Source organism: Myxocyprinus asiaticus, chromosome 4, assembly GCF_019703515.2.
Source record: "Myxocyprinus asiaticus isolate MX2 ecotype Aquarium Trade chromosome 4, UBuf_Myxa_2, whole genome shotgun sequence".
In the NCBI taxonomy this organism is placed as follows: Eukaryota; Metazoa; Chordata; class Actinopteri; order Cypriniformes; family Catostomidae; genus Myxocyprinus; species Myxocyprinus asiaticus.
Window position 1 is genome coordinate 8,737,823 of NC_059347.1, and position 24,171 is coordinate 8,761,993.

General features: G+C 37.3%; 1 pseudogene; it reads left to right on the forward strand.

Moving 5' to 3' along the window:
* Positions 1-20,396, forward strand: part of LOC127436831 (neutral alpha-glucosidase AB-like) — a 28,943-nt pseudogene extending 8,547 nt beyond the window's left edge.
* Positions 20,397-24,171: the final 3,775 nt, after the last annotated feature.

Here is a 24,171-nt window from a genome sequence, read left to right on the forward strand (position 1 = left end):
GGTCTATTGTAATGAACTAGTGAATACAAAAAGTTCATTAAAAATGGTAAAAGATGGTGGCCAGTTGCAGAATCTAAATATATGCACTTCCACTTACACAAATATTATGGATGCATCGATATGGAATTTCTGGGCTGATAAGATAACTGATAATTCATAGCTCATTGTGGCCGAAACAATAACCGATAATTTTACTTTGAGTTTTATACCTTTCAAATCGAAACAAAAAGTTCATTAAAAGCGGTTAAAAATGGTGACCAGTTGCAGCATCTAAAAATATGCACTTACACTTATACAAATATTAGGGATGCAATGATATGGAATTTCTGGCTGATAACCAATAATTTTGCTATGTGTTTTATACCTTTCAACTGGAGTGGCCAGCTAATTAACGAAAAACTACTAACTTAAAATAAGTGTAATTTAAAAGCTTAGAATCTGAACTTTTCAATGCATGTAGGCGATCTGACCAACTCTTAACTACTGCTTTTTAATTGGCTGACAAATTAGAAGTGATAAATTTCATAATATATAAAATAGGTTCAAAATAATCATAATTAGAATAGGTGAAAACATCCTTCAGATCGGATGTGCCACATCGTTGGAAAGATCTCAACTAATAAAATACGATAAGCATATTGGTTTCACTCTTAAACATTAGTAACAAATATTTTAACCTTAAATCTCAATATTGAAAAAAAAGTTTGTTTTCATGTCCATTTGTCAACTACCCTTTCAAATAAAGATGCAAATTTCAGAGTTTTTTAATTCATTGTTCAGGGATGTGATTCTTCCGGATTAATCTGGAATTCCGATTTTCCGACCTAGAAATTTGACCCACTTGAATTGTGTAAATTCATTAAAAAAAATAAAGGCCGGGGGTAGGTAGTGCATTAATATTTCATCAGGGGTTAATATCTTATTGGGAATGCCCTGTCCTGTGCATTCAACCTTCCCTCGGAAGACAGTGCTGCTGCTTCTGCGCCATGCAAATACTTTGATGTACAGAAATACAGAATAATACTAGTCACACAATGAAGAGGGGTTGGCATTCCTAAGAACATGTAATATTACCTTTTTAGTCACTATCATTTTCACATTAATGTGGAAAAACCAGCATGACACTTACAGTACATGTTGAGGGAAAACCATCCAAAACTCTTTAAAACCTGCTGACTTTGACCTCTGATACACTGGTAAGATATCCATTAATTCAGCATTATGGGTTGAATTAAGATTGAAATCATGACATGGCCTTGCACGATTAAGCCGACGCCACACTAGCAAACTCAAAACAATTAGATTTTTGCAGAATGTTTTTTGCTGAGATCTCGCTCTCTTCAGTCGGAAGTATGACACACTTGCCGATACAAAATGGTGGAGGGGTGACAAACATACCAACTCACCGCAACTCTCTCTCTCTCTCTCTCATTCCCTATCTCGTAGAGCTCGCTGAAATAACAACAGGGTTACCATGTGAGCATAAACAATTGTAATAGAGTGATTTAGGGCATTTTCAGACCTGTAGCTTGCTTGATTTGTTCCGAAACAGGGGCTAAAATAGTTAAAATGTTGCACTTTCTTCATTTAGATGATTTATCTCATACATTGATATACAGGTATATAATATAAAATTATATACCTGTAAATGGCTGTTTTTTGTCTTCTGCCGATCACATGCCTGATTGTGAGGCCTAAGTCCGTTTGTAGTTTTTTATTCCTTTGTGTCTAATTGTACAGCAAGTCATCAGAATGACCATAATTATGTGTGAAAGTGGGCATATTATTTCCATTTAATTTTGTGGTCTTGGACAGAAAATTCCAGTATTAATAAGATCCCATCTGTGATTGTGTTTGTGTAGGTTCGCTTGTTGCTTGAGTTGTACAGACTGCAGGGGAACATGACATGAGTGAAGATTAATGAACTCAAACCACTGAAGCCTCGCTATGAGGTTACAGATGTACTCATCACTGATCCACTTACTGAACCGTAAGTCTACCCACACCATCAAAGATGCTTTTAACACCATGGGCCTTACACTTACACTTCGTCACTTTAAAACTGCCTGACGTGACCAAGTGTAAATACCTCCATTATTACACAACCTTAGTAAATGAAACAAATGGAATAGAAGTTTAAAAACAGAAACAGGTCTTGCCAGATCTTAAAGGGATAGCTCACCCAAGAATGAAAATTCTCTCATCATTTACTCACCCTCTTGCCATCCCAGATGTGTATGACTTTCTCTCTTCTGCTGAACACAAATGAAGATTTTTAGAAGAATATTTCAGCTCTGTAGATCCATACAATGCAAGTGAATCTGGGATTTGTATCTTTCAAAGAACGGCATACAATTAGTCTCTAAGACAATTAAGACAGTTGTCTTAGAGATCATTTCATTCAGTTATAATAATGTAAATGTGTTAACTGGATTCTCATCACATTCTATTTTCCTCCCCTCATTTCTCTCATCTTTCCTCTTCCCCCTCTTCTGTCATGCTCTGCAGTATCTCTCATAAAATAAGTAGCACAGTTGGTAGCATGTGGGACTCACTCAAGAGCATTTTCTCTAGGTAACATCCCTTTGTCAAGTTCTTAAATGTGTGTGTGGGTAGACCTGATTGTGCACTTAAGCATACAGTCTCAGGTTTACAAAGTTTCTTTTGTAAATGTTCTTTATCTTAATGTGTGTATATTTATCATTTATCAGTAATTTTTCTGTTTTGTGTGTCAGTAGAGTGTCAATGTCGGCAAATCTCAAGAAACTTTATTATTGACCCTTTTTTAAATCTAATTTTATCTAAGTATTTAGTACTAAGTGATAAACCTAATCTTTCTGTCTAAATGTATTCCATATTTTCTTTAACATATATTTTTTCTTTAGCATGTTCTTTAAATGAGTAGTTTACTGATCCTACCAATAACCAATGCAGTTAACAAAAATTGTGGCACATTATTAATATAAATATAGAATTAACAATACAGCCTGATCACGGTTTGCTGCTGGTTTTGCATTTATTATGGCGGTATGGCTATTAGCTTTGTAAAAACTGAAAAATGAACTATTTGGAAAATTATTTTTTCTTCTACAAAAATAAACCTTTCACTGGACATTGGGAATAATCCTATAAAGAGAGAGTACATTCTGAATATTAATATTTTGAATATTTTAATGTTTGCCATTTTTAAACCAACAATCCAACCAAATCAGTTGTGTTGTCTTGCCAGAAATGATGTCTCTTAAAATCACAGACTGGCAATTTAGAAAAAGAGAGAGTGTTTCTGATTTGCAGTAAAAGTGAATCTAATTCGGAGCAAGATGCAGGACAAGAGAATGTGGAGCAGCGGGCGGATGAGAAGGTGTGTGTTTTTAATAACTCTATTGTTATACTCATTTTACAGTCTAGATAGTGTAGATTTTCATTTAAAGGTCTAGTTTGATCTTTTGAACTTTGAGCTCTTTGACTGGTAAATGATTGCTCAGCTTGAGATAAGCTCAGATATTGAAGAGTATTCATTACATTAATTTTCTAATTTAAACCTTTTTTCCTTCATTAGATAAACATCACCTTTTGCCTTTTTTGTCTTGCTTGGTTGTCTTTAGGATGGACAGATTAAAGAAGAAGAGGATAAACTGGGCATGTGGGAGGACACGTTTAAGTCTCATAGTGATTCAAAGCCCAATGGTACATTGAGACTTGGTTAAATCATACTCAATAGAGTATTGGGGAGAAAAACTCATTGTTTCCCTTTTTTTTTTTTTTTTTTAATTGTCATCCCCATACAGGTCCAACTTCTATTAGTTTAGATTTTTCCCTACCTCGGGTGGAACATCTCTACGGCATTCTAGAACACGCGGATACACTAAAACTAAAAAACACAGAGTGAGTTCACACACAAGCTTGATGCGAGACACAGGATCAGATTAATCAACTAATGTTATGAGCCTTTTTGACTTCATTTTTAACATTTTCCTCATGTTCATTAACTTTGATAGCATTAAATCTCAGTTTGGTGCAAAATAAGATGTTTGTTCTGTTGGTATTTCTCAGTGGATCAGACCCGTATCGGCTGTACAACTTGGATGTTTTCCAGTATGAGCTGCACAATCCAATGGCTCTGTATGGGTCTGTTCCTGTGCTCATATCTCACTGTACTGAGCACACCATGGGCATCTTCTGGCTTAATGCAGCAGAGACATGGGTGGACATCAGCTCAAATAAATCACTTGTCATTACTGATCACTTGCAATTATATCAGACACAGTTGAAAGCTATTTGGTTCATTAAATGAAGCTTAACATTGTCTTTGTTTTTGAGTTGCTACAGTATGCAATAGACTGGCATGTCTTAAGGTCAATATTAGGTCAAAAATGGCAAAAAAGAAACTGCTTTCTCTAGAAACTTGTCAGTCAATCATTGTTTTGAGGAATGAAGGCTATACAATGCTTGAAATTGCCAAAAAACTGAAGATTTCATACAAAGGTGTACACTACACTCTTGAAAGACAAAGGACAACTGGCTCTAACAAGGACAGAAAGAGACGTGGAAGGTCCAGATGTACAACTAAACAAGAGGATAAGTTAATCAGAGTCTCTAGTTTGAGAAAGAGATGCCTCACATGTCCTCAGCTGACAGCTTAATTGAATTCTACCCGCTCAACACCAGTTTCATGTACAACAGTAAAGAGAAGACTCAGGGGTGCAGGCCTTATGGGAAGAACTGCAAAGAAAAAGCCACTTTTGAAACAGAAAAACAAAAAGAAAAGGTTAGAGTGGGCAAAGAAACACAGACATTGGGCAACAGATAATTGGAAAAGAATGTTATGGATCTTAACCCCATTGAGCTTTTGTGGGATCAGCTAGACTGTAAGGTGCGTGAGAAGTGCCCGACAAGACAGCCACATCTATGACAAGTGCTACAGGAAGCGTGGGGTGAAATGTCACCTGAGTATCTGGACAAACTGACAGCTAGAATGCCAAGGATCTGCAAAGCTGTCATTGCTGCACGTGGAGGATTTTTTGATGAGAAGTCTTTGAAGTAGTTTATGAAGTTCTGAACATTTTTTTCAAAATGTAATAGTCATTTTTCACATTATTAATGTCCTGACTATACATTGTGATCAGTTGAATGCCACTTTGGTGAATAAAAGTACCAATTTCTTTCCATAAGAGCAAAATCTGTACATTATTACAAACTTTTGGCCACCAGTGTATATCGGCCTGTCAAGATGTAAACTGATAGAAGACACGCGAGAACAAATTGCTTTTGATTTCATTGATGTAAAATCTGCTGTAATGTGTGTTTACATGTCAAGTTTAAAAATGCGCAAGCACAAATGAGTTTTGCGAGCTACGCGGCCACACGTGATATGTTGTCATTAGGTTGAAAATAACCTGGAATATTTTATGAATTAAGGATTACAAAAGGACTACAATTACACTTTAATTAAACCGAGCTTTCTCTTCTTTAGGCACTCAATCATTCCCTCCTCTCTCTGCTCTGGCATATCATCAGTGCCACTGGAACTATAATGATCAGGAGGATGTGAAGGCTGTTGATCAGGGCTTTGATGAGCATGACATTCCCTATGACTTAATTTGGCTGGACATTGAGCATACAGATGGAAAACGCTACTTCACCTGGGACTCCAGCAAGTTCCCCAAGCCCAAAGACATGCTGCAGGGCTTGATGGACAAAAGACGGAAGGTGTGTGTGTTTGGGACTAAAATTGTGGCTGGGCGATGTAAGAAAAACGGTTATATCTCAATATTTGTCAGCCTTCTGGTGATATTCGATATACAGTACAGTATATTTATTTTGATATTTAATGATTTAATGTTTCAATGAGAGGAATGATAATTTTTCAACCAAACAGCCATTCAAGCAAAGTAGATTCAAAATGTTTGATGTGAGTAGTAAAATAGAGTATCTGTCTTGTTAAAAAAAAAAAAAATTAAGGGATGTTCACCTAGACTTTTTTATTGATGATGCAAAGACACTATGAAAAGTTCTGTCTTAACAACTCATGTGATGTGTTTTTTGTCCCCCAGCTAGTGGCCATTGTAGATCCTCACATTAAGGTGGACAGTGGCTACAAGATTCACAATAAGATTCGCTCGAAAAACTTCTATGTCAAGAACAAAGATGGAGGAGACTATGAAGGCTGGTGCTGGCCAGGTGTGTAGCAACTATCCAGTTGTCTATCGTAACTAAAACGAATAGCTATGTTCAGAATAGTAGAATACTATTTCTATAGTAAATCGTGTGCATTTTCAGTATGTATAGTTGGCCCGGATGACCTGTGACCTAGTTGACCTATTTGACAAAATGCGCAGTATACAACAGAGCACATTGCGTGGAATAGTGTATCCCACAATGCAATGTACTTTACGGTATGTTATTAATGAACCATAATTACACTCAACTTTTAACATCTCATTCTGACTCATTACTTGAATAAACTGCAAAACAAATTATGATACATTCTACACAAAATTGAATGTGGCAACAATGTAATGTACTACATTTATTGTGGATTATTTTCTACTGTTGCACTTATTTTTAAGTGTATACTATGCAGTATTCAGTAAGTAGCAAGATAGAATTCTGTTCCGAACATAGTCAATGTCTGATTTTTCCCAGTGCTAAAATGTATATTTCTTTTTCTGGTAAAGGTAATTCTGGCTATCCTGACTTCACTAATCCTGAGATGAGAGTGTGGTGATCCAGCATGTTTGCCTATGTTTACCTGCTACCCTATCTGACATTTTATTAGATACATTTTTTACAATCAAGTCTTTGATATTGATGTTTTAATCTCTTTTAAAGGTAAGTAGTGGTGTTTGCTAATGCCAGCATTAGGGGTGTGCGATACGACCAAAATCTTATATCGATATCAGGATTCCCATGTGTCCTGGAAATCCTGGAAAACCTGGAATTTTGCAATGCAATTTTCCAATCAAGGAAAATGAGAAAAATACCTAAAGGTCCTGGAAAATAATTGTTTGTCCTGGAAAATATTTGTTTATAAATGTTTGATTGTGTCGCTGGCCAAGGTGTTTTGTAACATGCACAAGTATTATTATAGTGCAAATTTTTTCGTTCCAACACTGCTGTAGTGTAAACTAGTTGTTAATTTTAGACAACGACGACGGTCGGACCGCAGATTTTGTTTGAAAATCAATTCACACCACGAGGTGGTAGCGTGGTGATACGACCTTTACACCTTGGTATGTAAATTAATTTTTAATAATTAAATGATCAGAGTCTGCTTATACTGCCGTTACCACATTTCCGCAATGCAGAAAACACGGATGGAATCACTGAATTCAGTCATAAAAATTGCAGTATTAAAAAAATTTGGAAATTAAAGTTTTAATGCACAATTGATCAAGTTGAATTCTCGATATGTCCAAGTGATTATTAAACCACAAAAGACTGCAATTTAATTAAATATATACTATGCAGGTGCTACGTGCTTCAAAATCAATGTGTGAAGCTGGCTGTTCGTGCGCTGAAAACACATCATGATCATTACGCGTGCTCTGGGTGTGTGTATGTGTGTAGTAGATGACAGTGAGCAGAGCACTCTGAAGCGTGCAGCACACACAGACCACATATATTTAGTTTAATGAAATCACAGCATTTTGGGGTTTAATATTCACACTGGGTCATGTAGCAAACTGCTTATCCGGAGATGAGAAACTACCGTCAGAAAAACACAGAAACGGCAAAATAAAAGCTTGATTTAATAAAATGCAATTAAATAACAATAAGGTATTAAAGCAATATCTCACATCAGTGATGTTCTGTTGTGTAGCTCTTTCCAGATTGTACTGTGAGGATTTTGTTGAAAAGCACTTCATTTGATAAAAATAAGGCAATGTTATGTTGAAAAAGTGAATTAAAATAATTATATTTTCATTTGATTAAAGTTTTAACAAATTCATTTTATTAGACACTATTTTGATGATGAAATGTAATTAAACTGTTGAATACAGAATTTTGAAAATAAAATAAAAATAACCCTCCAATAACTACAATTTTAATGGCCTCGAGTTTTTTTTTTTTTTGCTTAAATGTTACAACCGTTTTACACATAAAATGTCCTGGAAAATCATGCCTTGAAAAGAGCGGGAACCCTGGATATGAATAATTTTTGTCACAATAACGATATATGTCACGATATAGTAAAGTGTTTCTAAAAATCAATAAAAATTTGTTTACATATAAAATAACCATATTGTGTAATGCCTATATTTTAATAGACCAGTCAGTGAATTAAATACGTTATAAATGAAAACTACTTTCTCTTTTATAATTTTCTCTTTTTTTGGAACTTGACAAAAAAAAAAAAAAAAGAAATCACATTATGCCACATTTCAGTCTGATATTGTTGACTTATTATTAAAAACTTTCCTCAAGAAACTCGACATCTTCTCAAAGCAATGCAACAAAGAAAATAATACATAAATAAAAAATATATATCCTTGATTTAAAAATATTAATGATTTAAGTAATCTCCGTAGAGAATATTTGAATATCTGAAGGCAAGCATGGCCGGTTTGTTTTCTAACATCATTTATACATAATTATATTATGGGTGATGATGAGTAGTTTAAAAAACCTGCTTTACACATACAGTAATTGTTGGCGCATGATACATTGTTTTAGCTGTTTTCCTCGTCAGTGGTGGTCACAATGTTGGGATGTCATAGCATTTAAAGTAAAAAACTCTACAGTAGAGTTCAAATGGATCACGCAAGTATTGTGGTTTGTCTGTGCCACGATAGAGAGAAACCGGACTGAGTAACACGAGTGATCACGCTCGGAGCACAAACGGGAAGCCTGCTGGACTCGCGTCTCACGTGAAGCCTCTCAGTCTCACTTGAAGCCGCTCCACCTTCCGCCATGTAACGTGAGTAAAATGAGGTGCACCTTTCTTGCCTCGTGTTGGCGATTTTGCGAAACCGCGATAGAGACGACAGTACAAAATGTATACTGGTTGTTACATTTCTACCGGAAATCGCCCACCTCTAGCAAGCATCACTAGTACAATTGCTTATACTTAGATTTTGCATACACCCCTAACCCTAAGTAGTAAACTTTGGCGTGTTACTCATACTGCATTGTTTATGCTACAGGCATAAATGATACCTCAATTCATGTGGCTTATTGAAGAGAGGTGTGATGATTTTTTCTCCTGGTGTACAATGAAGCAGGTGAAAAAATCCCATTGACTTACACTGAAGGAGGGACCCAAGCCATATCTAGATGTCAGAATATCATAAAGACTAGGGTGTTGGCTCTTTAGATTTCAGGCTGTAAGCAACCACCCAGAACACCTTAGCAACCACATAGCAATGCCCTGACATTTCTCCCCTATTCTTTTTTGTCTCTTCCTCTTTTACATTCTTCTCTGTCCAGGGATCCATGGAGAATCAGTACATCTGGAACGACAAGAATGAGCCGTCTGTGTTTAATGGGCCTGAGGTGACCATGCACAAAGACACGCTTCATGGTGTTTGGGAGCACAGGGATGTTCACAACCTTTATGGCCTCTATGTGGTGAGAGGCCATTTCCCTCTTCTGATATATTTAAGGGATAGTTCACCTAAAAATGAAAATCATCATCATCAAAATCAAATCTGTCTTTCTCACCCTCAAGTCAGTCAAAGCTAGAGGTTCAGGGCAAAAAAATCGATATTTCAAGTATTGCATTATTTTACCTCAGAATAATGTATCTATGTACTCTAACATTTCTCACAATAACATTTTTGCTGGAAAAACAAATAGATAAGCAAAAGAAAAAAAAGATTTTCTATTTTACTAAAATGCAAACCCAGTACAAGCTAACATTGCAAGTCTATTACTTATTTTGTAAGGATGTCTTAACAAATCCTTTATACAGCTAGATTGCAAGGGTCAGCGTGCAATGATAAATACGCTGGAACCAAAGGACACTTCCCACACATGATATTTTATTTATTTTTTTACTGACATGTCATTGCTCAACACTACTTCTATGGCTCTGTTATGAAGTAAAGTAGGACATCTAGAACTTATTGTGCAAAAGCACTGAAGTCCAATAAAGATGAATGAGAAACGAGTAAAAGATTGCTATATAAATATGTTCTGGGATATCATGAATGTATATCTTGAACACTTTTTTTGGACTACTACTTTTATGGTTGGGGAGACTGGGGGCAATTGTAATGAGATGACTGTAATACACTGACTTGTATTACATTCATTATTATGACCTAGTAGTTCTCATTATAAGTCTATTAAAGCTGAAGTGTGAAATTTCTGCGCCACTAGCGTCACCAGTTTTTTTGAACACTCCCCCCCCCATCTATCGTTAATCAAACAAACAGATAGTCTCACCTCAAACTCACGCCATCGGTCGGGCCAATGTTGCTTTGTCGGACTGGACTGGCCACTCAGAACAAATTGAGGGCACTATTTTAAAAGCGCTAGTGCTAATATCAGTGCTATGTTTGTAGTCATAAGCACAAAGTCAATGGGCATGGCTATGAAGTTTTGGTATTTTCGTGCAAGCATGTGCTAAGTCTAGATGTAAGTGGGTTTGGCGAAATTGTGTGTGCAAAGCGCTAATGGGCTGAGTCAAGTGCAATTTAATCCTGAGGATTTCTCCGGTAATTGCACCTTCTGCGTCCTGTTATATAGTCCATACCCTGTCAAGCACCAGCGATACAGACAAAGACAGCACATTTATATGAAGATGGTGCTGTAAATGGACTGTATGCAATGAATTAGAAGAACAGAAATAAGGACTTGGTGTTCTTTTGTGCATTAACTACGTCCTTGTTGAGTGACAGGCATATTTCTGACAGCTCCTTTTCAACGCATGGAAAATGTGTTTCTTGTCAGGATTTGAATTTATACTCCGTTAAGATATAGACAATGTTAGTATTATTAATAATTTTCATCTACTGACACATAAATCATGGCTAGTATTAACAGTGATTGTATCAGAAAGCACTTTACTTCTATTGGTCGATTTTGATTTTGAAAAATTGTATTAATTGAAACACGAAAATATGTAACCAAAAATAATTCTGAAGTCGAATTACACTACAAACGAAATTAAAATATAATGAAAATAACAAAGTGGTAAAAAAAAAAATCATGTACCAAATCCAAACATGTTACCCTCTCCAATTTCTTTCATCGGCCCCTTTTGCAGTGACTTTAAAATCACTCTATGACAACAGGTGGAAAAATACCAATACAAAATACATCATTAATGCAACTGTAAATACAAACATAATAATTATAAATATACAAGACCTATAGAACATTTTTACACAAATCTCATACATTTTTGTTTCATAAAACGGCTATAACAGTGATCGTCAGGGACACTGTTTGATGTTCCACTATATTTTCAGAGTTGAACTTTAATACCACCAGCTGGTGGAATCTCCAAACTGCAAATGCAGGAACTGAATTTGTGCTGAAAACAGATGTGGTTCTGAAACGCCTTAGCGCAATGACCTATTTCTCCGGAAAATAGCAAATTGTGCTATGAGCCACTTCATAAACATACAATACACCCACAGTTTGCGCGCATACACCCACAGATAGCGTGAACACTCCCACCCACGCCCACTTGTGCTGGCATGGAAACTGCACTTAGAATTAGTTCTCTCATGAAAATTGGTTAAGACGTTCTGTATCGCATTGTCGTTGTGTGTAGTGCTGTGCCTTGTGCACTCATGAAAATAGAGCCCAAAGTTTTTACAGTTTTCGATCAACCTACAAATGGTTTACTTGTAGTTGTCTCTGTATAACAAGCTGGGATAGGACAAACATATTTTAAGGAACAATTACTTAAGGCACATATAAATATGTATGTTTCTCATACCATAAGATGGCATGTAGTTTTGTAGTAGTATGTGACTTATGAAAGACAATGTAAAAACAAACAAATATAAAAAAATCAAAAAATCAATGGTTGCCCTTGGTCTGCCCTATTTTTGTACCTTTTTGGAGCTGGACAGCCACTGGTCGCTGCCAATAGAATAAAATCATGTGTTTTGAGAAAAATGAGGGTGAGTAGAAAATGAGAATTTTCGTTATTGTTAGGTCTAATAGAGATATAGAATAGGAGAAGCCAGTACAGAAAGAAGTTGTGATGAAAATGGACCTTTCTCTCTTAATAAACGTTCTCTGTTATCAGCAAAAGGCAACTGCAGACGGTCTGATTCAGCGTTCAGGAGGAGTGGAGAGACCATTTGTTTTGACCAGAGCGTTTTTTTGCCGGGTCACAGCGTTACGGTGAGAGACACATTCACTTCAGACACAAGCCTTGCATGTTTGTAATAGAGCATTTAGCGTTGAATTCCCCTCTCTCTGTCGCTCAGGTGCGGTGTGGATAGGAGATAATGCAGCTGAATGGGGTCATCTGAAGATCTCCATCCCCATGTGCATGAGTCTGGGTTTAGAGGGCATCTCTTTCTGTGGGGGTGAGTGGTTTCTCTAGTAATCAGACTTGCTGAGATTTGTTTATACACACGAATAACTACATTAAGGACACACGAATAACCACGTGACGGGCCAGGGCGTCAACGCAGCACTCAACGTCAAGCGCTTCTTTGATCTCCACATGAAAAGCACTGCAGAGAATGTCTGCGTTTCTTCTGCGTTAATATACTAATATTAGATTGGGGGTAAGAACGGACCAAAATATAACTCCTTTTTCACTTTAAATCTTGACATCAGCAGTCTCCGTGGCGATCATGATTTCACGCTCGATTACACTTCCTAGCACCATCTAGCGCACTATGCCGTGTCAAGCTGTAGGAAGTGTAATCAAACTTGAAATCATGAACGTGCCTAGAGACTGCAATGGCAAGATGTGTAGTAAAAACAAAAGAGTTATTTTGTTCTGTTTCTCACCCAAAACCGACTGAATCGCTTCTGAAGACATGGATTAAACCACTGGAGTTTTATAAATTACTTTTGTGTTTCCTTTATGTGCTTTTTGGACCTCTAAAGTTTTGGTCACCAATCACTTGTATTGAATCGACTTACAGAGCTGAGATATTCTAATAAAAATCTTTGTTTTCTGCAGAAAGTCATACACATCTGGGATGGCATGAGGGTGGGTAAATGATGAGAGAATTTTCATTTTTGTGTGAATTATTCCTTTAAATTCAACGAAAAAAAAAAATAAGTGAAATGAGCGAGAAAATTCTGTTTTGTACCCGTTTTTTTTTTTTTTTTTTTGGGTCTTACAGTTGTGCTCATACCCTTGGAGAATTGGTAATATACAGGTGCATCTCAATAAATTAGAATGTCGTGGAAAAGTTCATTTATTTCAGTAATTCAACTCAAATTGTGAAACTCGTGTATTAAATAAATTCAATGCACACAGACTGAAGTAGTTTAAGTCTTTGGTTCTTTTAATTGTGATGATTTTGGCTCACATTTAACAAAAACCCACCAATTCACTATCTCAAAAAATTAGAATATTTTGACATGCCAATCAGCTAATCAACTCAAAACACCTGCAAAGGTTTCCTGAGCCTTCAAAATGGTCTCTCAGTTTGGTTCACTAGGCTACACAATCATGGGGAAGACTGCTGATCTGACAGTTGTCCAGAAGACAATCACTGACACCCTTCACAAGGAGGGTAAACCACAAACATTCATTGCCAAAGAAGCTGGCTGTTCACAGAGTGCTGTATCCAAGCATGTTAACAGAAAGTTGAGTGGAAGGAAAAAGTGTGGAAGAAAAAGATGCACAACCAACCGAGAGAACCACAGCCTTATGATTGTCAAGCAAAATCGATTCAAGAATTTGGGTGAACTTCACAAGGAATGGACTGAGGCTGGGGTCAAGGCATCAAGAGCCACCACACACAGACGTGTCAAGGAATTTGGCTACAGTTGTCGTATTCCTCTTGTTAAGCCACTCCTGAACCACAGACAACGTCAGAGGCGTCTTACCTGGGCTAAGGAGAAGAAGAACTGGACTGTTGCCCAGTGTTCCAAAGTCCTCTTTTCAGATGAGAGCAAGTTTTGTATTTCATTTGGAAACCAAGGTCCTAGAGTCTGGAGGAAGGGTGGAGAAGCTCATAGCCCAAGTTGCTTGAAGTCCAGTGTTAAGTTTCCACAGTCTGTGATGATTTGGGGTGCAATGTCATCTGCTGGTGTTGGTCCATTGTGTTTTTTGAAAACCAAAGTCACTGCACCCGTTTACCAAGAAATTTTGGAGCACTTCATGCTTCCTTCTGCTGACCAGCTTTTTAAAGATGCTGATTTCATTTCCCAGCAGGATTTGGCACCTGCCCACACTGCCAAAAGCACCAAAAGTTGGTTAAATGACCATGGTGTTGGTGTGCTTGACTGGCCAGCAAACTCACCAGACTTGAACCCCATAGAGAATCTATGGGGTATTGTCAAGAGGAAAATGAGAAACAAGAGACCAAAAAATGCAGATGAGCTGAAGGCCACTGTCAAAGAAACCTGGGCTTCTATACCACCTCAGCAGTGCCACAAACTGATCACCTCCATGCCATGCCAAATTGAGGCAGTAATTAAAGCAAAAGGAGCCCCTACCAAGTATTGAGGACATATACAGTAAATGAATATACTTTCCAGAAGGCCAACAATTCACTAAAAATGTTTTTTTTATTGGTCTTATGATGTATTCTAATTTTTTGAGATAGTGAATTGGTGGGTTTTTGTTAAATGTGAGCCAAAATCATCACAATTAAAAGAACCAAAGACTTAAACTACTTCAGTCTGTGTGCATTGAATTTATTTAATACACGAGTTTCACAATTTGAGTTAAATTACTGAAATAAATGAACTTTTCCACGACATTCTAATTTATTGAGATGCACCTGTATATATAATATATATATATATATATATTTATATATGGAAGGTGCCCTTTGGTAGGGAAAAAACTCTGGGTACCCAGTAAGCAGTAGTGCTGATAAGTGTGGGTTTGCAATCCTAATTTTAATGCTGAAAGTTTTTAAATTGTTACTGCTATGAAATTGCCAATCCAATAAATGTTTGTTTTATCTAATAACTGAAGTGTGCCTTGGCACCTATTTTTCGATGATGATTTTCTTACCCCAAGGAAATGTTGTGGCAGAATTTGCTGACATGGTTTAATTTCTCCATCACATAGGGAAGGATTTGCTGGTGCACCCTGTTACTGATGAGGGTTCAATGGGTGTAACTGCCTACCTGCCTGGGAAAGGTGAGGTAATTTTGTATTTGTCAACATCTTAATCTCCCTGAATGGAAAAACTTTTTGAATTATCTCTGCAGTCTGAAACTCTTCTTCTGGGTTGCTTTTGTAGGTTTGGTATGATGTTCACACATTCCAGAAACATGATGGGTCTCAGAGTCTCTATATTCCTGTCACCATGAGCTCAGTAAGTCCGCAAATTTTCAGGTTTGAACTTACAAATGAGAAATACTATAATAAAAGCGACTGATCCTAAGGGTACAGTAAAATGATAAGTTGTGATGCAAAGTTCCAGATTTGCTCCAAAAAGTACAAACTAGTACAGAGATGTTGAGATACTGTGAGACAACGGAAAGTGAACGGGGAGGTTTCTTTAAAAAAAAAAAAAAAAAAAAAAAAGAAAGAAAGAGAGTAATTACATTTATAGTTGTCAAGTTTTCTCAGAAATGTTTTTTTAAAGTTTGCGTGAATGTTGAATAAAGCACTGAATGTATCTAGGCAACAATTGTCCTTCTTCTGGCTGGGTGTCTGTGGCAGCCTTAGAACCATATGGTAAATTGTTTGGAAATTTGGCAGACTAATTGTAGAGGGTCTGATCATGACTCTTGACTATATTTAAGTTTGCCCTCTCAAACCCTGTAGCGCCACCTAGAGCTCAAAATTGCATCTTTTCTGCTTATAACATTCTCCACAACCACATCAAAGTTCTTTGGTCCATGAACATGAATCAACATTTGATTCCTTGGGTCATGCTGAGTTCAGTGAACCTGGTAGTTTCAATTTCGGGCCGATTAGATTGTCCACCATTTTCCAAAACTTTCTTATTTACTGCTTTTCTCTTACAAATATTCTCTTTGCTCTTTGTATTTTCGAAACCATTCTCCATTTATGCCCCAGTATAGTTGACAGTGAGGTTGCCAAATAGGAAGTGTAGTTGTACTTTGGTAAGGTTTAGCCTGTTGAAACTAAACTTGGTATGTGACCTAAAATGCCCTGAGGGTAACGTGATTTGGGGAGATCAAAAAATAACATCATAACAATTGGTAAAAATAATAATAACTTTCAAATAATTTAACCTAACTTCCACCATCTTAATTTTTTTTAACAATTTTACATTACTCCATCTACAAAGTTTGTCCAATCTGAAGGAAATGTGTGTCAAGTGATCTTCAGAACATGCCTGACAAAAATTGGACTGACAAAACAAATGTGTCACTACACTTTGTAATCTAATCAAATGCATCCAAACGCGGGAGACCGGAAACATAAGCTCATGCAAAAAAACTTCGCTCCGTAAAAAAGTTCAGGTTTGGTGAACTCTGACATAATTCAAAGCTGTACATTTTTACTGTTGTAGGAAGGTGAGTATATTTTAACATTTTTAATATAAAATGATTTGTTATTTGTTCAAATTTAGAACTCCTTGTATGACCTCATATCATGGTCCGTGTTGTGCTGTCTAAAAAATGTTTGCATGTTCAAAGCCTAGTGTGACAGCCCCTTATTCCAACCTGTTTTCGCAACTGTAATGTGTTAACAAAGTTGATCGTAAATCTGTTAAACTGGAACTAAATCTAGGTATCTAGGCAATGCATTTTCTTGTCAACAGGAAACGCACAGGGGACTCTAAAGTTTTAGGACAGCTCTACCTAGTGTTCAAACCACTATAGTTCTTTTGATCATGCTTGAGAAGGCTATAGCTCTGCAGGCATTGCTCCAAAAAAGGGGTGGGAGCACCAAACTACTATTAAAGATATAGGGGGCCCCTTACCTAACCCTTTCCCAAACCTTAACCATGAGTGGAAGTGACGCCCCCTTTTGGAGTTGGCGCAACCCCCTTTTTGAGTAACCATGCCCCCTTCTGGAGTAACCCCACCCTCTTTTGTAGATTCCACCCCCATTTGGAGGTCTCCTGCCTTCAGCTTTACCTACTTGGCTTAGTTGGCCAGTAATGGCTGCCTACAGCTGTATATTGTGTTTGTTTTAGTAAAGCCATCTACCTCTCTTCCCCCTTGCATTCCAATTCTCTTCATTCTCTCCTTCTGTTCGTCACGTTTCAGATCCCAGTTTTCCAGCGAGGAGGGTCCATTATCTGCAGGAAGTACCGTATTAGGAGAGCTTCCTCTTGTATGGAGAATGAACCATACAGCCTCTATGTGGCTCTCAGTCTGCAGGTATTTCAGTGTACCCTCAAACCCTTTTAAATTATTGATAGACATCAATGCATGCACTAACATTTCTGTTTCTTGAATAGAAAGAATATTTTGCAACTCAATGATATTTATGAGACATGGCACAGCAAGAACAGTCTAAATTCCATCGTATCTTGTGTTTAGGGCTTTGCTGACGGGGAGCTGTACATCGATGACTTCCACATGTTCAACTTTGAAAAGGAGAAGCAGTTTATCCACAGGCATCTGTCTTTCTCCACCAACACACTGTCCTCAAGGTGGGTCTGCTCATTTCTTTTACTTTTTACATCTACACTCACCGAGCACTTTAATAGGAACACTATGGTCCAAATAAAGTGCCCAGTGTGATCTTCTGCTGTTGTAGCCCATCCGCCTCAATGTTCGACATGTTGTGCATTCTGAGATGCTATTCTGCTCACTACAATTGTACAGAGTGATTATCTGAGTTACCGTAGCCTTTCTGTCAGCTCAAACCAGTCTGGACATTCAGTCAAGGTGTTTCAATCTGCAGAATTGTTGCTCACTGGATGTTTTCTGTTTTTGGCACCATTCTGAGTAAACTCTAGAGGCTGTTGTGCATGAAATACCAGGAGATCAGCAGTTACAGAAATACTCAAACTAGCCCGTTTGGCACCAACAATCATGCCATGGTCGAAATTACTGAGATTAATTTTTTTTCCCATTCTTATGGTTGATGTGAACATTAACTGAAGCTCATGATCTGTATCTGCATGATTTTATGCATTGCACTGCTGCCACACAATTGGCTGATTAGATAATCGCATGAATATGTAGGTGTACAGGTGTATCTAATAAAGTGATTGGTGAATGTACTTCAAAATGATGAGAATTACCATTTTGTGGCAGACAATAAAATGTGCCAAAAAAAAAATAATATACAAAATCTAGAAATTGAAAGTAAAAGTAAGACTTAAGCCATATCTATGGACCAGAATAGCATAGAGACTTGGAGGTTAGCTCTTTGACTTGGGCCAGTAAGCAGCTATCAAGGAATTACCCAAAATACCTTAGCAACTGCATAGCAACATGCTAAAAAGGCTCAAAATATCTTAGCAACTACATAGCAATGGCCTAGCAACCACCCAGAACACCCTAGCATCATTAAATGTAGTTTTACACTGGCAAGAATATTTTGAAAAATCCTATAGAAACCTATTGCACTTCAATGGAAAAAAGCAGTCACACATCAGTGATAAGCTGTATCTTTTTATCTCTATTTTTCTCCTGCTTGTTTCTTTCATCAGAAATCTGGCCTCAGACTCTCATTTCTCCACTGGCTCATGGATAGAGAAGATTGTCATTATTGGAGGCAGCCGGCCATCTTCTGTCACTCTTAGAAGCGCAGGTCAGTGTCACTGTCACTAGTCCAATATACCTTTAGTCCCATAGCATAAACATACAATGTGTGAAAAATATGCTTGAACTAAATGACTTGAAAAGTTGTTATGATTAAAACAGCAGTGTTCCCTACATATTTTACTCATGGTCAAAAAACACAAGCAATTTTCCCATCAAGTAACATAGTTCATAAGCCTAATTGTAGGTTAGGGCTGCTTCCGACCAAAGATTTTCCTAGTCGACTAGTAGTCGTTAGTTTAAGCCATTAGTTGACTAGTTGTCGCATGTTTATTATATTAATTTAATGACTTGAATATATATTTGGGTGGGGGGGGGGGGGCATCAGAAAATGGTTTGAGTTCCAGGGCTGAGAAAGAATGTTATAAGTAACATTGCTAACACTGTTCTACATTACAGAGAAATACTAAACAGTAATAATGAGCCTTTAAAATATACATTTTACAAGTGCACGCACGAAGAGAGCTGCAGCGTCACCGGCAAAAGCAGTAATGATTCTGAATGTGTCGGAAAAATCAGCAAGGAGACTGTCTGAACATTTTGTTAATTTATAGAGAGAAATGCACATTGTGTTAAACATGCAGTAAGCGAGGTACTAATTTAGCTTCCCCACGAACGCTTGGATAAGCCTAATAGCGCATATTTATCTAGGTTATCTAACATTAGAGCGAGCGGCCATGCTAAGTGGCTAATGTTAGGCTACTTACATGTTTCAAATGATAAGCCATGATTGAGGTCAGTGAATGTTTGCCTGCAGAGTTTGCATGTCACTTTCTTGGGGTCATCCTTTACCCTCTCAAAATGATCCCACACTTTGGATTTCCTGCCCGACATAATTAGTTACCACATGGACAGCCGCGTAAACAATCATGTCTGTCCGTCACTGACTGCGTAACTTCACCACTTCCTGTGGAGTTTTTTTTTTTTTTCTGCGACCAACCGACCAATCAAAACTTGGTCGACCAAGACTCTTCTCATCGACTAACATTTGGTCGACTATTAGGGGGCAGCCATATTGTAGGTGATATTAAAATATATGTTTTGCTTTCAGATATTCTCCTGTTATTGTTCTCATGTCACATTTGTTTCTGTTTTCAGATGGTATCGAGTCAGCTGTAGAGTTTGAGTTTGACTCTGCAACTACAGTTTTAACTATACGCAAGCCAGGGGTCAATGCAGGGGCAGGCTGGACCGTCCTTCTGCAGTAACAATAAGTCAGATGAACAGATACAGGAACATTAAAAAAAAGAAAAAAAAAAGAGTCCAGATGGAATGGGAATGAGCACAAGAAATAATTGAGATTAGAGATAAATTGTTGTTGGAATGAGTTACGGTAAAATGAATGCAATAAATATATTAGTGATGTATTAGTATGTTTAAATGTAGGGGACCAAGGAACTTGATCTTGCGAGTTCACATGATAGGCTGTATCTACAGTATTAGCATTTTCCCTTTAAATTTAGCACTTTAATAATTTGTTGAAAATTAAAACTTGAAAATGCAGAGGATGTTGATTTTAAAGATTGTACTTTGTCTCAGGTATTTTGGCATAAAAATAAATGTGACCTCCAGGAATGCAAAACATTTTACACTGAGAAACATTATTGCATTTTCTTATTGGGTTATTGACTGGGCTACTTAATTATTATTATTATTATTATTATTAATTGGTGCATATAGAAATACTAATTTGTAAATAGATTAGGTTGGGCCTTCCTGTCATTGAAAACATCACAAGACAAGTGTGATACATTTTTCTAGGATTTATTATTAGGCTTAGTGTTGATGTCAAGTACATAAAATGTATAAATATGGAAATCAAGTGATATTCCCCAATTTACTAACCCTTAACCAAAAGGTGTACTGTATACTGATTATTACCTTTTGGACTATGAAGTTCTTATTAAATATAATTTACAATTTTCCAGTCTGTTGCAAAACTTGACCAATGAAAAACAATTACCAATGAAAAATAAACAAAGACCTTTTTTTCTTTTTAGTTTTAGAAATTGTATTTTAAGCTTTGAAGATAATGTTTTGATAAATTCTCTTTTCAAAGATGTATTAATAGATATGCACTATCACAGTTATCTTTGTTTACTTGAATGTTTTCTAGAGCCCAGAAGTAATCATAAAAGGTTTTTAAATAAAAAAATAAATAAAAAAATCTGGATCCTGAAACTGAAAAACGGGCTTGTTTGCTGGTGTTTGAAAGAGACTAAAGGATTGGTACAACAATGACAAATTGACCTAAAAATTCTGAAAGATTAAATCATCAGATTGTATTCAAAGTTAGGGTTAGGTTAGAGACCTAACTAGTCTTTGGAGTTGATTTTGGTGTATTCCAGTTGAAATAACTTTCTGAAAGAAAAGTGTACAAGAAAATGTATAAAAATAGGATTGTTTACTTAACATGAAAAGTGTTTTCATATTAAAGCTATCTGGCTTAGGAAAGAGTGGGTGAAATAAAAGATTACATTGCTTTTTGGTGTATAGCTTATATTTTTATTAAACCTTTACTAAAGATCATAATTTGAAGTGCAAACTCAGAGGTCAAAAACTTGATCTAGTCAAGAGCTAATGGCAGTTCAAAAACTATTACATATATACAATATATACTCACTGAGCACTTTATTAGGAACACCTGTACAACTACTTGTTCATGCCATTATCAGCCAATCATGTGGCAGTAGTGTAGTGCTTAAAATCATTTAGATATGGGTCAGGAGCTTCAGTCAATGTTGACATTAACCATCAGAATGGGGAAAAAATGTGATCTCAGTGATTTGGAGCGTGGCATGATTGTTGGTGCCAGATGGGCTGGTTTGAGTATTTCTGTAACTGCTGATCTCCTGGGATTTTCACGCACAACGGTCTCTAGAATTTACTCCGAATGGTGCCAAAAACAAAAACATCCAGTGAGTGGCAGTTCTGTGGACAGAAATGCCTTGTTGAGGAGAGAGGTCAACGGAGAATGACCAGACTGGTTCGAGCTGACAGAAAGTCTATGGTAACTCAGATAACCACTCTGTACAACTGTAGTGAGGAGAATAGCATCTCAGAATGCGCAACATTCACTGTTCTTCAGTGGCCTTCCCAGTCACCGGATCCGAATCCAATAGAACACCTTTGGGATGTGGTAGAACAGGAGATTCCTAGCATGAATGTGCAACTGACAAATCTGCAGCAATTGCATCATGCAATCATGTCAACTTGGACCAGAATCTCAAAGGAATGGATTTCCAACTTGTGGAATCCATGCCACAATGAATTGAGGCTGTTTTGAGAGTAGGGAGGCCCTACCCAGTGTTAGTATAGTTTTCCTAATAAAGTGCTCAGTGAGTGTGTGTGTGTGTATATATATATTGCTCTTATGGAAAGAAATTGGTACTTTTATTCACCGAGTGGCATTCAACTGATCACAATGTATAGTCAGGACATTAATAATGTGAAAAATTACTATTACAATTTGAAAAAAAGTGTCAGAACTTCTTAAACTTCTTCAGAGTTCTCATAAAAAAATCCTCCACGTGCAGCAATGACAGCTTTTCAGATCCTTGGCATTCTAGCTATCAGTTTGTCCAGATACTCAGGTGACATTTCACCCCACGTTTCCTGTAGCACTTGCCATAGATGTGGCTGTCTTGTCGGGCACTTCTCATGCACCTTATATTCTAGCTGATCCCACCAAAGCTCAATGGGGTTAAGATCCATAACACACTTTTCTTCTTTTTTGTTTCTATTGTTTCTTTGCCCACTCTAACCTTTTCTTTTTGTTTTTCTGTTTCAAAAGTGTCTTTTTCTTTGCAATTCTTCCCATAGGTGGTATGTATCATGACACTGGTTAAGACCCATCTCTTTATGTGTCTACTTTCAATGTCGATGACCGCCCCATCACCCAGGATACAGAGTCTGGGGCAAAATTATATCCAAGTGCCTAACACAAAACTTCTGTATCTCAACACACCCCCAAAAGACATGGGTTATATCTCTGTCCACTGATTGGCATCACCAGCAGGTGGGTGTGTCTTTAAGACCAAGCCTATACAATTTAGAGGTGGTATAATAGAACCAGTGTAAAATCTTGAATCGTATAAGGCGCACCCTTGCGTCTCTAGATGCAGTTTTTATGTTTTTTTAGAATCCTAGCCCATTCTCCCTCCTCCAATTCCAAGTTTAAATCTTTCTCCCATAATTTCTTGAGTGGTCGAGGCTCCATCCCCCAGACTCTGAATTAACAAGGAGTAATACACTGATGCCTCATGACCTTTTCCAAAAGCAGTAATCACCTCTCCTAGAGTATCTGCTGCTTTGGGGGGGGGGGGGGGTTGGGGGTTGGGGGGGGGGTGGATGTTATTCCCAAAAATAGTACAGAGCAAGTGGCGCAGCTGTAGATACCTAAAAAACTGAGATCTGGGGATCCCAAAATGTTGGACCAAATTTTCAATCTCAATACACTACTCTCATATAGATCACCGAGTGTAACCCCCTCGCAATCCACTCTGACCAACAGAAAGGTGTCTTATTAATGCATAGTTTGGGGTTTAGCCATAAGCTCAAGGCAACATTTAGATGAATATCTGAATTAAACACTCTGGACACTTTGTCCATACCGAGTGCAAATGTGAAATAACGGGGTGTGATTTAACTTCTCTGGTTAGATTGATAGAAAGGCTTTGCAATGGCCAAATAGGGGCAAGAACTTCCTGTTCATTACAGAACCAGGGAGGGGCTCTTTCAGGTGGAAGCGACCAATGAGCCAAGTGTCTGAGACCGAACACATAATAAAACAAAATTTTGGGTAGGCCTAGCCCACCTATGTCAATCAGCCTATGCAGCTTACTAAAATGTAATCTGGGGCACTTGTCATTCCAAATGAAGGACATCACTATGCTCTCAAATTGCTTGAAATAAGAGAGGGGGGACATCTACAGGGAGTGACTTTATCAGGTAGTTTAATTTTGGAATACAGTTCATTTTAATAACATTAACCTTCCCAGTCATCAATAAATGCAATGAAGCCCACCTGTCCACATTGCTCGAAAAACTTATTAAATTGTCAAAATTAACCCTAGCTAAATCAGACAAATTTGTTTGCCCTGTTTGGGCCACTGGAAGGCACCCAGCTGGAAGGCCATTACTGGACAGTACGCTGTAAGAGCCAAAGCTTTGGATTTAGACCAGTTGACTTTGTATACTGAGAACTTGGAAAAGGAATGAATAATTCTATGGAGGCAAGGCATAGATCTAGTAGGGTCAGAGACGAATAATAAAATATCTGCATACACTGTGTGCCCAATTATTAGGCAAGTGAGTATTGTGATATTATTTCCATGCACATTTTCCAACTCCAAACCATATAAA